This window comes from Papaver somniferum, unplaced genomic scaffold (assembly GCF_003573695.1).
Source record: "Papaver somniferum cultivar HN1 unplaced genomic scaffold, ASM357369v1 unplaced-scaffold_36, whole genome shotgun sequence".
Taxonomy (NCBI): Eukaryota; Viridiplantae; Streptophyta; class Magnoliopsida; order Ranunculales; family Papaveraceae; genus Papaver; species Papaver somniferum.
The window spans coordinates 379453-387459 of record NW_020646082.1 but is presented as its reverse complement, the minus strand read 5'-3'; the positions used below and the strand labels follow the sequence as shown (position 1 = coordinate 387459).

Sequence of the window (8007 nt, the reverse complement as noted above, 5' to 3'; positions counted from 1 at the left end):
AGCTTCTAGAGGTAACCCAGGGGTGGCCGGAGCTGGAGTGGTGGCTAGGAGTTCAGCTTGTGAAGTTGTGGGAGCAATGTGTGTTGGCCTTGGTGTTATTTCTAATTTTTTGGCGGAATTATATAGCATTCTAATTGGCTTAGATTGGGCAGTTCAATGGGGTTACAGAGATGTGCTTGTAAGGACTGATTCTATGAGTGTTATAACTGCTTTGGAAGGGGATAATATTCCATGGTTTGCAGCTTCATAGATGGTATGAAGCTAAAGTCAAGTTTGATTCTATTCAATTGGTGCATACGTTTCGTGAAGCAAATTTTGCAGCTGATAAGATGGCAAAGACTGGTTGTTTTTTAGATTCTGGAGTGAGACTCAATTTTATTGGGCGTCCTCTTTTGTTAAACTTAATTGAGTATCCTAATGTTTCTTATTTTCGTTTTAAATAGTTTTTGAGTTTTTGGGGTTGCTGTGACCTCTTTTCTCAAATTCTATGATGTAAATATCTCTTTTCTTATCAATACAAATTTTGACTTATCAAAAAAAAATGTAAACAAGATAAACTCATCATTAACAGAAAAAGTTTGAAAAATGTATTGTAATCACAATTAATATGTTCTAAGCCATTACGTCTAGTAAAAATTGCATTTCTGTGTACGTTAATTCAAGAAAATATGAAGGAAGTCAAATTTCACAATAGAAGAAGGTTGAAAGACCAAGAAGAACTAATCCAAATCCTGATAAATTTCATCTATCTTGAATGAAATTGAAAGACAAAGCCAAAAATAATAAAGAGTTCATAAAAATGTTGAATTTTATATATGTTAACTCAAAAAAGTCTACACATTTCGTTATAAGTCGGAAATTGATTTCTGAGACTAAATTGTAAACTAGATAAACTCATCTTTAACAGAAAAAGTTTGAAAAATGTATTGTAATTACAATTAATATGTTCTAAGGCAATACGTCTAGTAAAAATTGCATTTCTATATACGTTGATTCATGAAAATATGAAGGAAGTCAAATTTCACAATAGAAGAAGGATGAAAGACCATGCAGAACTAATCCAAATCCTAACAAATTTCATCTATCTTGAATCAAATATAAAGATAAAGCCAACACAAAAAGAAAGAGTTCATAAAAATGTTGAATTTTATATACGTTAACTCAAAAAAGTCTACACATTTCGTTATAAGTCGGAAATTGATTTCTGAGACTAAATTGTAAACTAGATAAACTCATCTTTAACAGAAAAAGTTTGAAAAATGTATTGTAATTACAATTAATATGTTCTAAGGCAATACGTCTAGTAAAAATTGCATTTCTATGTACGTTGATTCAAGAAAATATGAAGGAAGTCAAATTTCACAATAGAAGAAGGATGAAAGACCATGCAGAACTAATCCAAATCCTAACAAATTTCATCTTTCTTGAATCAAATAGAAAGACAAAGTTAACACAAAAAGAAAGAGTTCATAAAAATGTTGAAATTTATATACGTTAACTCGAAAAAGTCTACACATTTCGTTATAAGTCGGAAATTGATTTCTGAGACTAAATTGTAAACTAGATAAACTCATTTTTAACAGAAAAAGTTTGAAAAACGTATTTTAATTACAATTAATATGTTTTAAGGCAATACGTCTAGTAAAAATTGCATTTCTATGTACGTTGATTCAAGAAAATATGAAGGAAGTCAAATTTCACAATAGAAGAAAGATGAAAGGCCATGCAGAACTAATCCAAATCCTAACAAATTTCATCTATCTTGAATCAAATAGAAAGATAAAGCCAACATACAAAGAAAGAGTTCATATAAATGTTGAATTTTATATACGTTAACTCAAAAAAGTCTACACATTTTGTTATAAGTCGAAAATTGATTTCTGAGACTAAATTGTAAACTAGATAAACTCATCTTTAACAGAAAAAGTTTGAAAAATGTATTGTAATTACAAGTAATATGTTCTAAGGCAATATGTCTAGTAAAAATTGCATTTCTTTGTATGTTGATTCAAGAAAATATGAAGGAAGTCAAATTTCACAATAGAACAAGGATGAAAGACCATGCAGAACTAATCCATATCCTAACAAATTTCATTTATCTTGAATCAAATAGAAAGACATAGCTAACACAAGAAGAAATAGTTCATAAAAATGTTGAATTTTATATATGTTAACTCAAAAAAGTCTACACACTTCGTTATAAGTCGGAAATTGATTTCTGAGACTAAATTGTAAACTAGATAAACTCATCTTCAACAGAAAAGTTTGAAAAATGTATTTTAATCAGAATTAATATGTTCTAAGGTAATACATCTAGTAAAAATTGCATTTCTATGTACGTTGATTCAAGAAAATATGAAGGAAGTCAAATTTCACAATAGAAGAAGGTTGAAAGACCAGGCAGAACTAATCCAAATCCTGACAAATTTCATCTATCTTGAAATGATAGAAAGACAATGCCAACACAAAAGGAAAGAGTTCATAAAAATGTTAAATTTTATATATGTTAACTGAAAAAAGTCCACACACTTCCTTATAAGTCGGAAGTTGATTTCTGAGACTAAACTATAAACTAGATAAATTCATCTTTAACAGAAAAGTTTGGAAAATATATTGTAATTACAATTAATATGTTCTAAGGTAATACCTCTAATAAAATTTTTATTTCTATGTACGTTGATTTAAGAAACTATCAAGGAAGTCAAATTTCACAATAGAAGAAAGATGAAAGATCATGCAGAACTAATCCAAATCCTAACAAACTTCATCTATCTTGAATCAGATAGAAAGACAAAGCCTGTACAAAAATAAAGAGTTCACAAATATGTTGAATTTTATATACGTTAAGTCAAAATAGTCTACACACTTCGTTATAAGTCGGAAGTTGATTTCTGAGACTAAATTTTAAAATAGATAAATTCATCTTTAACACAAAAAGTTTGAAAAATATATTGTAATTATAATTAATATGTTCTAAGGTAATACCTCTAATAAAAATTTCAATTCTATGTACGTTGATTTTAGAAAATATCAAGGAAGTCAAATTTCACAATAAAAGAAAGATGAAAGATCATGCAGAACTAATCCAAGTCCTAATAAATTTCATCTATCTTGAATCAAATAGAAAAAAAAAGCCAACATAAAAATAAAAAGAGTTCATAAAAATGTTGAATTTTATATACGTTAACTGAAAAAAGTCTACACATTTTGTTATAAGTCGGAAATTGATTTCTGAGACTAAATTGTAAACTATATAAACTCATCTTTAACAGAAAAAGTTTGAAAAGTGTATTGTAATTACAATTAATATGTTCTAAGGCAATACGTCTAGTAAAAATTGCATTTCTATGTACGTTGATTCAAGAAAATATGTAAGAAGTCAAGTTTCACGATAGAAGAAAGATGAAAGGCCATGCAGAAGTAATCCAAATTCTAAGAAATTTCATCTATTTGAATCAAATTGAAACACAAAGCCAATACAAAAACAAGGAGTTCATAAAAATGTTGAATTTTTTATACGTTAACTCAAAAAAGTCTACACTTTTCGTTATAAGTCGGAAGTTGATTTCTGAAACTAAATTGTAAACTAGATAAACTCATCTTTAACAGAAAAAGTTTGAAAAATGTATTGTAATTACAATTAATATGTTCTAAGGCAATACATGTAGTAAAAATTGCATTTCTATGTATGTTGATTCAAGAAAATATGAAGGAAGTCAAATTTCACAATAGAAGAAGGATGAAAGACCATGCAGAACTAATCCAAATCCTAATATATTTCATCTATCTTGAATCAAATAGAAAGCCAAAGCCAACACAAAAAAAAGAGTTCATAAAAATGTTGAATTTAATATACGTTAACTCAAAAAAGTCTACACATTTCGTTATAAGTCGGAAAATTATTTCTGAGACTAAATTTTAAACTAGATAAACTCATCTTTAACAGAAAATGTTTGAAAATATATTGTAATTACAATTAATATGTTCTAAGGCAATACGTTTAGTAAAATTTGCATTTCTATGTACGTTGATTCAAGAAAATATGAAGGAAGTCAAATTTCACAATAGAAGAAAGATGAAAGGCCATGCAGAACTAATCCAAATCCTAACAAAGTTCATCTATCTTTAATAGAAAGACAAAGCCAACATAAAAAGAAAGAGTTCATAAAAATGTTGAATTTTATATACGTTAACTCAAAAAAGTCTACACATTTCGTTATAAGTCGGAAATTGATTTCTGAGACTAAATTGTAAACTATATAAACTTATCTTTAACAGAAAATTTTGAAAAATATATTGTAATTACAATTAATATGTTCTAAGGTAATACCTCTAATAAAAATTTCATCTCTATGTACGTTGATTCAAGAAAATATCATGGAAGTCAAATTTCACAATAGAAGAAGGTTGAAAGACCAAGCCAATACAAAAATAAAGAGTTCATAAATATTTTGAATTTTATATAAGTTAACTCAAAATAGTCTACACACTTCGTTATAAGTCGGAAGCTGATTTCTGAGACTAAATTATAAACTAGATAAATTCATCTTTAACAGAAAAAGTTTGAAAAATATATTGTAATTACAATTAATATGTTCTCAGGTAATACCTCTAATAAAAATGTCATTTCTATGTACGTTGATTATAGAAAATATCAAGGAAGTCAAATTTCACAATAGAAAAAAGTTGAAAGACCATGCAGAACTAATCCAAATCCTAACAAATTTCATCTATCTTGAATCAAATAGAAATACAAAGCCAACACAAAAAGAAAGAGTTCATAAAAGTGTTGAATTTAATATACATTAACTCAAAAAAGTCTACACACTTCGTTATAAGTCGGAAATTGATTTCTGAGACTAAATTGTAAACTAGATAAACTCATCTTTAACAGAAAAAGTTTGAAAAATGTATAGTAATTACAATTAATATGTTCTAAGGCAATACGACTAGTAAAAATTGCATTTCTATGTACGTTGATTCAAGAAAATATGAAGCAAGTCAAATTTCACAATAGAAGAAGGATGAAAGACCATGCAGAACTAATCCAAATCCTAATATATTTCGTCTATCTTGAATCAAATAGAAAGCCAAAGCCAACAAAAAAAGAAAGAGTTCATAAAAATGTTGAATTTAATATACATTAACTCAAAAAAGTCTACACACTTCGTTATAAGTCGGAAATTGATTTCTAAGACTAAATTGTAAACTAGATAAACTCATCTTTAACAGAAAAAGTTTGAAAAATGTGTTGTAATTACAATTAATATGTTCTAAGGCAATACTTTTTTTTTTGATAAATCAAAATTTGTATTAATAGATAACAAAATTTACAAAGTAGAATTTACAAGAAAAGAGGTCACAGCAACCCCAAAAACTTGTAAACTACTTGAAACGATAATATGAAACATTTGGATATTCAACTGAATTTAAAAAAGGTGGTCTTCCATCATAATGCACTCCCACTTCATTAGCAAGTAGACAACCACGCTTAGCCATTTTATCCGCTGCAAATTTCGCCTCCCTAAAAGTGTGAATGAACCTTATAGACGCATAATTTCTACAAATTGCCATCCATATGCTCATTGAAAACCAAGGGATAGAAGAAATTTGAAAGCTTCTACCACACCAAAAGAATCTGATCGTACACAAATACGCTCAAAACCCCATTGCATAGCCCACTCCAAACCAACAATAATTCCATAAAGTTCAGCCAAATAATTTGAGGTAACTCCAAGGCCGATAGTTATAGCTCCAAGAACTGAACAATTAGCGTCTCTAGCCACCACTCCCGCTCCTGAAATGTCTGGATTACCTCGCGCCGCGCCATCACAATGGATCTGGAGCTCATTATCATCTGGAGGCTGCCAAAAAACTTCCACCGATTGCTGATGTTTGACACTCCTATGGACCACTCGAAAATAATCAAGAAGCAAAACATATTCAGCACAATTTCGCATATATCCCCAAAGCCGGACTGAATAGTCTTGAATCAGCTTCACCACCCTCTTGAAAAATAAACTCCAGCTTGGTTGTTGACGTTGAAAGACTGCCCTATTACGTGCTTCTCATAGCTCAGACCTGATGACAAGATTGGAAAGCCTCCACAGGTCACGAATCATGGTACGTCTTCCTTGAGCTACTTTACAAGACACCACAAGATTATCATTAGGCGTTAAATTAAAAATATCTGCTATCCAGTTCCAAGCACGGCCAGCAAAGCTGCAATGGAAAATGATATGGTCTAGAGATTCTTCCGCAACTCCACATAAGCTACAACGACTTGCAAGCTGAATTTTAAATCTAGATTAGATTATATCATATGTTGCACAAGCATTACACATGAATTTCTAGTTTTGGGCAGCCAATGTAGGGTGAACTTCCTTCCTCCATAAAATAGAAGCGTCATCGAACTTGGGATATTTCTGACAGATTAATTCTTTCGCAGAACTAACAGTGAAAGCACCTTTGTAATCTGGCATCCAGATGCGTACATCTTCACCAACCATGGGTGTAGGCAAAAGGTTAACGTCTAGACCTACAGCTACCTTACGGTCTAAATGTTCCACAGGGATATTCCACTGCCCATCAACCAAAACAGTACTAACCAGCACATTTCTATCCAGTGTATAGTTATTAAGGATTGTAGCGATACTCGTATTTGAAAATCAAGCATCATAATAAAGAGAAGTATCTCTACCATCACCCAACAAAACTTTAGTGTTAGATTCCACTATCTTGTACCCTCTTCAAATACCCGAAAGAATAGAAGACTTCAAACCATTTACCTTGATACACCCATTTCTGCCAAAGAATTTAGCACGAAGAAATCCTGTCCATTTTTTCTTCGAAGAACGAATTTTCCACCAAAGTTTCATAAGCATGGCATCATTAATTGTAGCCATATAAGTTAAGCCCAAACCCCCTTCCTCAAAAGGGCAACAAACTTTATCATAAGCAACAACCACATCACGGCTAACATTAGAATCTCCCGACCAAATAAAATTCATAATTGCTCTTTCACACTGTAAAATGAATTTACGTGGCCATTTATATATAGCCATATTGTGAATAGAGTAACTAGTAAGAAAAGACTTGACAAGCACCAAACGATCATGGAAGGATAGCAAAAAACCTTTCCACCAGCAAGTTGCGATTTGATCTTCTCCACTACACCCGAAATGTGATGATATCGAACAGTACCGGGCATAATTTGAACTCCCAAATAACGATCAGGAAAAGTGGCTACAGTCATACCCCAAATGGTTAGCAAGATAATTCATTCTAGTCAAAGAACCGCCTCCATAATAAATCTTGCTCTTCTGTCTACAAACAGTTTGACCAGAAGCTCTTTGATACTTACCCAACAAATCCACCAGATTGTTGAGGCTCTTAAGGTTTCCTTTACAGAAAATCATAATGTCATCAGCAAAAAAGAGATGAGTAGGAAAATACCACCTCTAGTTACCATATGAGACATCTTTTTCTCATGAAAAAGCTTTGTAATATTTCTGCTAAGAACATCTTTAATCAAGACAAAAATCAAAGGAGAAAGAGGATCTCCTTGACGCAAACCTCTATTAATTTTGAAATAACCCTCCGGACTGCCATTCAAAAGAATAGAGATTCTAGCAGAATTCAAAATATTAAGAATCCAAGAGCACCAATGTTCATAGAAACCATATCTCCGAAAAACTTCCAACACAAAAGACCAACTAACCGTGTCAAATGCCTGGGAAATATCAATCTTAAAACCAATGTTGCCATCCTTGCGCTTGATGTGGAGTTCATTAACCCTTTCAGAAGCCAAACTGATGTTTTTCATGGATATTCCGACCCTTCATAAAGGCTACATGTTCCTCAGAAACAAGCTTATCCAAAACACTACCAACTCTAGTAGCAAGGATCTTAGTAAAGATTTTAAAGAAAAAATTACTAAGACCAATAGGTTGAAAATTACGAAGAGTATTTGCACCTCTTACCTTCAGAAGCAAGTTGATAAGACTT

At 31.1% G+C, this 8007-nt stretch overlaps 1 pseudogene; it reads left to right on the top strand.

Moving 5' to 3' along the window:
- The window catches only part of LOC113342337, a 2736-nt pseudogene extending 2486 nt beyond the window's left edge, over positions 1-250 (top strand).
- The last annotated feature ends 7757 nt before the right edge of the window (positions 251-8007 follow it).